At 40.7% G+C, this 8,266-nt stretch overlaps 1 long non-coding RNA gene across 1 annotated transcript; it reads left to right on the forward strand.

Annotated features, from left to right (window-relative positions):
- Nucleotides 1-303: 303 nt before the first annotated feature.
- LOC125425340 lies at nt 304-8,062 on the forward strand. The gene is made up of 2 exons (XR_007243350.1): nt 304-510; nt 6,173-8,062. It is a non-coding gene; the product is annotated as an uncharacterized LOC125425340 (long non-coding RNA).
- Nucleotides 8,063-8,266: the final 204 nt, after the last annotated feature.

Consider the following 8,266-nt stretch of genomic DNA (forward strand, 5'->3'; position numbering starts at 1 on the left):
AGGATTTGGGCTCATTTTCAGTGGATTGGATCTGGAATGCTTAATTGTCCTGTATCAAAAAGCAGCAGAAGGTATTCTTTTGTCCATAACCTTTCTAATTTTGCTGCATCCAAGCCTTCATCAACAGCTTCCTTATCAGGCATTCTCAGTGAGACTTGCGTAATTGGTGTATTGTTCCCATCCTATTTTAGCATTTAGCAAACATGTCTGTTTTCCTGGATGGCAGCATGCAGTTGGGCCCACTATATACTTCTGAATGAATCACCACCAAGTTGGGTAGAAATGCAGAGTGGGAAAGCAAACCTGTGACAGATTAGATTGCTTTAAATCTCTCTCTTGAATTATTTTATTAATGTGTTCCAATAGCACAGTCAGTTCCTTAATATGATATCGAAGGATCTTCTTAAGATTCTCTTTTATTATGCTTTATTATCCACAGAAGAAATTAAGATTAACAAAAAACACTTTGAAGAAGCGTTTAAGAAAGTGAAATCTTCTATTTCAAAACAGGTAAGGAATTCTCTGAGTTTTTACCTGGATAACTTAAGCTAAGGAGGAAACAACTGTTTTATTGTTTCGATTTATAAACCGCCCTATTCCCTGGGGGCTCTGCTTTTTTAAAAAAACTAGGGAAAGTTCTATTCTGTTTATCAGGTTTGTATTTTGCCTTTTCTTTAGTATGCTCAAAGTTGCAAACAAACCAAAAATGTGCATTCAGTTTTGTACGGTACATATAAATAACATTAAATCATCACAGTAGATCACTGATAAGCGGCTCATGCTGATTGTGGAAGATGATTGCATAAATTATCATGCATCGGGGGAAGCAGTCTTTAGCACCAGTCTGTTCTGTAGACATTTGGTTGCTGCTTTATTGTTATTATTGTAGATTTCAAAGCTGCCAGATCTTTAACTGGTTGTTGGCCTTTCATTACAATTCAAGCCTCACCCAGAGGCCTAGGAAATTGTAATGTATCGGCATAGTGTTCATGCGGATCCCAGTAGGGCTGCCTTCTGAATTTGACAGATGTTAACTTTGTCAATTCAAATATGTTTCAAATGCTGCCCTAGTGTTTTTGAGATGGCACCCAGCGTGCCGATTACCACTGGGTCAACCTCAGCTGGTTTGTGCCATAGATGCTGAAGCTCGATTTTCAGATCGTAGTATCTAGTGACCTTCTCGTGTTCTTTTTCAATGAACCTGCTGTCACCGGTTGATGATGATCACTTTCTTGTCCTCGATCACAGTGATGTCTGGTGTATTGTGCTTCAACACTTTGTCTGTTTGGATTCGAAAGTCCCACAGGATCTTGACCTTCTCATTTTCCATTACTTTCTCTGGATAATGTTCCCACCATAATCATCACTGTTCTTTTATCTGTTTTAAATACAGTGAAATATTAGGTTAGGTGGTTTCCGGTTGTGGCGGTTATAATTTAGTGATTTTCAGATCTGTGGCTGGCATCTTCAGAGGATCATGCCAGCCACAGATGCAGGTGAAACGTCAGGAGAGATGCCAGCCACAGATGCAGGCGAAACGTCAGGAGAGAATGCTGCTAGAACACGACCATACAGCCCGGAAACCACACAGCACCCAAGTGATTCTGGCCGTGAAAGCCTTCGACAATACATTGAATGCTGTACTTCCGCTGTATGGCCATAAAATGAAAGAAGATTTTCCTGATGCTCTGCATCTGTGGCTGCATCTTCAGAGGATCAAGTGCCAGCCACAGATGCAGGTGAAAACGGGGCCAGAGATGCCAGCCACAGATGCAGGCGAAACGTCAGGAGAGAATGCTGCTAGAACACGGCCATACAGCCCGGAAACCACACAGCACCCAAGTGATTCTGGCCGTGAAAGCCTTCGACAATACATTGAACATTAGAGCTTGTTAGTCAAAGTTAACTCAAGTCCCATAATTTTCTGTGGGGTCTTTCCTTGGCTGCATTGCCTTCTTTGAATAGGAATAAAAATATAATTCTGTACACAGACTTCAAGTTAAAGTGACATTTTTCAACTAAATGCTATGCAGTTTACTGGTGCTTGGAAATGCTGTATGAAGTTATACACAACAGAACATACAATTATGAAGATGATTTCAGAGGGCTGCTGGGTTGGTCTGCAGTAAAACCACTAGATTTGAGTCCCATAGCACCTTCGAGACCAACAAGATTTTCAGAATATGTGTTTTTGAGAGTCAGAGTTCCCTTTGACAGGTACATGAAGTATTTGTAAAACTTTGGCACACCTTTTTATAGTTATATAATTTCACCACTCCCATCCAAACAGGTATGATCTAATAGAGTACAAGTTGTATTGTTACTCAAGGTGGAGACACAGTCCCTTAGTGGGGAATGTTAGTTTAGAGCAGACTGTTTGTTAATGTTGCGAGAGGCTGGATAAGGAATCTAATACTAGTGTATATGAAGATCAGCTCTCAGAAGAAAATCCACAGAGACGAATATTATGCAAATTTGACAGTCTTTATTGTAGGGATAAGGGGCTCACAATCATTTGTTTCAATTCATCAAATATATACACAGAGTTCTTAAGATAGGTTGAAAAATAGATTTGAAATAGAAAAAGGGGATGGGATATATGGGTAATACGACCTGCTTATGAAGTGAAGAAGATCCAAGGTTCAGAGTCAAACTGCCCGTGTCTGGTTCCAGGGGGTGTAATGCGTTGGGCACAGTAACAAACACGGAAAGGTGTCAGTGGCACTAGGCAAATGGTCTTTTGCGGGGATAAAATATCTATAGGGCAGTGGTGGCGAACCTATGGCACGGGTGCCAGAGGTGGCACTCAGAGCCCTCTCTGTGGGCACACGCAACCAGTCGTGCTTCCCATCCACCCCTCACACACACACACATCTAGGGCTACCTGGGCTGCTACTCGATATTAGCATTAAACCTAAGACCTAGTTTTGGGGAAGCAGTGTAGGTAACCCTGTTAAACACTGTTAAACCCCACTGATTTTCATGAGAAGAACTAAAGCACGATCCTTTACCTGGGAGTAAGCTTGGTTGCTGGCAATGGGGCTTGCTTCTGAGTAAACCCTTCTAGGGTCGTGATTCACCCGTTGGAAGAGTTGCACGGTTGCTTCAAAGCAAAGCCACGACTACCACCAAGCTTACTCCTGAGTAACGCACGCCTCGGAGCCAACCATTTTTTCTAAACTAAAACCTCAGTATTCAGGTTAAATTGCCGGGTTGGCACTTTGCGATAAATAAGTGGGTTTTGGGTTGCAGTTTGGGCACTCGGTCTCGAAAAGGTTCGCCATCCCTGCTATAGGGTGATGGATCACCTCTGGGGATGTCAGGACAGCCCTTGGGGGATGTCCGGATAGATTGCTAAGAGAAACAATAGAGCAATGGTTCTCAACCTGTGGGGCAGGACCCCTTTGGGGGTTGAACGACCCTTTCACAGGGATCGTCTAAGACCATCGTAAAATGATCTTTTTATATTTTATATATACCAATTTTATGGTCGGGGGTCACCACAACATGAGGAACTGTATTAAAGGGTTGTGGCATTAGGAATGTTGAGAACCACTGCAATAGAGTGTATTGTAAGGTGGTCAGAAGAAGTTAGTCACAGAAGGAAGCATCAGGGTTAAGATAATCAGAGGAGGCAATGGCATCAGGAGTCTTCTTTGTGGCTGGAAATGAGTATCCATTCAATGTCGTGTTGAGGATACATTCTTCCTTGGCTGTTCAGCTAAAAACATGAGCATAAGAACCCATTCCTATAGGTTTCTTGTAGGTAGACTTGGCTATCGCCACAGAATGGGCTCCCCATCTCTGCAATGCCAGCATCACCCTTTAGGCTGGCACACGGGCAGGGTTACCTGTGAATAAGCACTCCCCTCCCCCCCCCCCCACTATGCCGGGGTGTTATGGTAACAGTACCTCAAGTATATTATCAGTCTTTATTTTTCAGAGGAAACTGTTCAACTTCAACTGACCTTTATTAGGCATATCAGTAAAAATAAAACAAAATACAGGACAGAGCGGGTGTTAAAACAGGACATAAAACTGGACAAAGCATGTAAAGTTGGTAAAGAAGAGGTGATCAAGCTTCCATTATGTCTTTGACTCGAGCACTTCTAATAAAAATTCAGTGGTTTTTCCAGTTATCCCGCTGTTGTTATTCAGCAGGCGAATAGTCTTTGTATGCTCCAAACAACTTTTTTAAATTCCCTAAAGCTGGGACAAGTAGGGAGAGTCTTGGTAACGTGTACCTCAGGCAAGAAAACATAATATGCTCAAGGGCCTCAACAGTATCCTGACAATATGCACATGTTCTATCTTGAAGTGGAATATTCAACTCTCAGCCCTTAAGAACGGCAGAGGGGAATGCGTTACATCTAGCTTGAGTAATGATCCATCTCTGCCTGGGCTCTGACAAATGGGATGGGTATTTAGCTGTGAGGCTGATTTCAGGATAGATTCCAAAGTGCAAGGGCGAGCAAGATGTCCTGGCTGCACTCAACAGCAACTGGTATGCTGGTCCAGTAGCCTTCTTTTTAGGGATAGCCAAATTTCATTTGCAGATTGCATAAAAATGGTTTCTAAGGAGAGACCTAAAGAGGTTATTTTGGCCTCTATACATTTCCACCATTCGGAGGATTGCCCTCTCTGGAGGGCTAAATGGGTGAGGCTTTCGGCCTCAATATTAAAGCAATGATGAGATCAGAATTTTAAAGTAGTCATCCACGCTCTGGTTTCCAACAAATGCTTTCCTGATTCAAGACACAGAACAACATATGGAACACAGTGGGGGACCCCAAAAATCTTGTAAAGAAATTTGGATTGGACTCTCTCTGCAGATTTATTCCAAGCTCCAATCCAAAGGGGAACTCCATAAAGGAGTTGATGTGTCACCTTTGCCTTGAAGACTTTTAAGGCCGCAGGTATGAATTCATGTTCTTTAGAGAAAAAGAACCACACAACTGCACCAACTGAATTCTGACATCCCCTGATTGCTGCCGCTCTATGGTTTGCCCAATCTGCTCTAAAGTGGAAGTGAATCCCCAGGTGTTTAAATATCTTAACTTGTTCCAGGCCAATGCCGTTAAGAAGCCAAGTGCTGGGATTAGGCCTACTTGAAATAACCATTCCTTTTGATTTGGCTGTATTTACTTCAAGCAGGTTGTTGGAGCAGTATTCATTAAACTTAAGATGTTTTAGACCAACCTTAGATCTTGATATCAGAACCACGTTGTCTGCATGAAGCAGAATTGGTAACTGGGTGTTGCCCAAACTGGGACAGTGCGAGTGTACTTCCTTGAGAGTGGTGCCAAGTCATTTAAAAACAAATTGAATATCACAGGGGCCAAAACACATCCCTATTTAACACCTTTTGCAACCGGTATTTTAGGAGTCAGCAAGCCGGTGGGCGTACACTTACTCTTGCAGGTGGTGTTACTTAATAAGTAGGAGGAGTCTAGTGTCTATACCCATTTTATTTATTTATTTTTATTTATTATTTAGATTTTTATACCGCCCCATCCCCAAGGGGCTCTATCTAGTTTGTTTCAAAGCAACTTCCTGTCAACCAAATCGAAAGCCCCTTTCATATCTTTAAAGGCAGTATAGAGGTTAGACTTTCTTTTTTAAAAGTATTTTGAGGATATTAAATGAAAGATCATACAATGGTCTAAAGTAGTCTTGACTTTTTAAAATCCAATTTGTTCCAGGCCCAAGATACTATTTTGTTCCTCCCAGTCAACAAGCCTATTTAGAAGATGTTTTGCATATAGCTTCCCAGAAATGGAAAGAAGACTTATAGGAAACTGTTGCTGTTAGTGTAACTTCCTACTTAATAATTAAATAGCCCTAGAAACTTGTATCCTTGAGAAACTTAGGCTCATTCCGCACACGCAGAATAATGCACTTTCAAGCTGCTTTCAGGGCTCTTTGAAGCGGTGCGGAATGGCAAAAACAGTTGTGAAAGCAGCTTGAAAGTGCATTATTCTGCGTGTGCGGAATGAGCCTAAGAAATGAGCTACTTTGCTTCTTCTATCTTGATTTTTCTTTTGATAATTACTGTAATCAAATATTTGCCAGTAGACCTAGAGAGTTGTCTTCCATCAATTTTCACTGTGGTACAACGTCACTTTCTAAATATTGTTGTTGACTGCCTCCCCATTCCTTTCATTCCCATTAGGACCAAGTAATGTATGAAGAGATGTGCCTCTCACTAAGGAGGTGACAGCTACATGACCACAAGGACTACAAAGACTTGGACCCAGTTCCACTTGATCCCCACTTTAAATTTTCCCCTGAACATCTGATCATGGACAATTTCATCATTTGACTTTTGATGTAGCAAGATATTTAAGAAACCCTATCAGTGGTCTGCTTATGAAATGAGCAGAAAGAAGACATAACAAACATTTACCTTCATGGACTTGTGGCTTTAGCCTAACCTCTACAACATAAAGAAGGAAGCAGGACATCAGGCAGTGGAAACCAGCAGCCTTCCCATTCCTTTCCAGAAAGATGGGCAGGAAGACCTGGCTGATGAGTCCAACTGAATCCACGTAACAGAACCCCAGCAGAAGGTGCATTGCAACTGAAAAGAGAGGCACTCATTGTGGAATTGTTTTGTCCAAAATGAAGAATCTAAATCCTGTTGTTTACAGTGGACAAATTAAGTATGTAATTAGGTTTTCTCTGCTGTGATCTGTGGGACATAGAAGTGCTTAACTTTGGTTGGATTGTTCCTCATTTTCACCATGTCCACTGATTTCTGGATGAAGTGTGTCATTGTGCTGTATGTATCCATTAATGTGCGTATTGCAGCCTTTCTGTGGATGGACTGCATGTATGTACTAATCTTCAGTCAGGTGCTGTATGTGCCTCCTTACTCATCAGTTCCTATTCCCTACCTGTAGCTCATGGCGGTTTGTTGAGGTACTTTAGTTTCACACATTTTATCAACTATTTTATAATGTAGTAACTTCCATAATTGCTCTTAGTTTTAATGAAGTAGTTCTTACAAACCTCAGTGTGGTGGCAAACCTGTGCCTATTTAACTCCCTTGGTTGAATGTTTTTCAATGGAAAGAAACATTTAATTGCATGTAGAAAACAGATTCTGGAAAAAGGCATATAGCCTAGCATGTATCCCTGATGTGCTAGTTTTCTTCATGTAGGGGTTAGGTACTGTTGGAGGAAACCATTCTGTCCTGTTGTATGAAGTGGGACTGTAAAGACTTATTCATTGTTTCGAAATTAAGCCACCATTAGACAGGAAGTAGTGACCTATTGCTTCATTAGTTACATAAAATATAAAAAATAATAAATATATTGTTTAGGGGCAATAAACTTTTGTATGTCAGATGCTGAAGACAAAAGATGAATACCTTTAATACCTTTGGAGTATCTGCTTGCCTACTGTTCCATATTTATACTTTCGTATCTGTGCCTGAAAATAGCATGAAAACCAATCTAAGCCTGGAGGTTTGTTTGCCGGAACTGACCCATCTGACTTTAGCCAGTAAGAACTGTAGAGCATACCAAACTGACTTATCCATGGCAACATGGTGTTATGATTCTAGAAGGCTTAGCTTGAAAATGAATAGAGAAGGAATATACGCTTCAGCAACAGGCACTGAAGGACTCTGGAAGAATTCAGTATAGTTGGCCTGTGAATTAAAACTTCACTGCTCAGAGACTACTTCAAAAGAAAAATAATTAATGATTGCAAATCCTCTGTGTGTATTTCGTATTGGTGCCCCAAATACATCTACAAAATTTCTATTTCAGATTGCAAACACAAGGGTCTCTGAAAATGTTCTTCATTTTAAATTCATATATAAGATATTTGAAATGTATATTTGGCTTTGTAAACCTGCTCTTAAAGTCATGTAATTGTAATGTCATCAAGTGAAAGCATTCTGTCATTAAAACCTATTTTCACACTGTAGAGCAAACTGGGCCAAGATTGAATTTCAGTAGTTCTGATTTGTATTTGATGTTACAGATGTTTTTATAAAATCTGTGTAGACAACGTCCATGCCCTAATAGAATAAAGTTTTTGTTTGGGTGGTTTCCTTTCTGTGCAGAACTATATATTGATATTCTCAGTAATGTTCATGTATATTCATCACCATACACACACTCCTGTAGCCTTCTGCCTTAATCAGGCACTTTTTGCATATCTCTTTGAGTAGTGTCGCAACAGGAAAATCTACATTGTTAAGTAATTTGCAGACACAGGAGTATGAAATAGAGTTAGCTCATTCAAGGTGGGTAGT

The sequence above is a fragment of the Sphaerodactylus townsendi genome, unplaced genomic scaffold (assembly GCF_021028975.2).
Source record: "Sphaerodactylus townsendi isolate TG3544 unplaced genomic scaffold, MPM_Stown_v2.3 scaffold_298, whole genome shotgun sequence".
Lineage (NCBI taxonomy): Eukaryota > Metazoa > Chordata > Lepidosauria > Squamata > Sphaerodactylidae > Sphaerodactylus > Sphaerodactylus townsendi.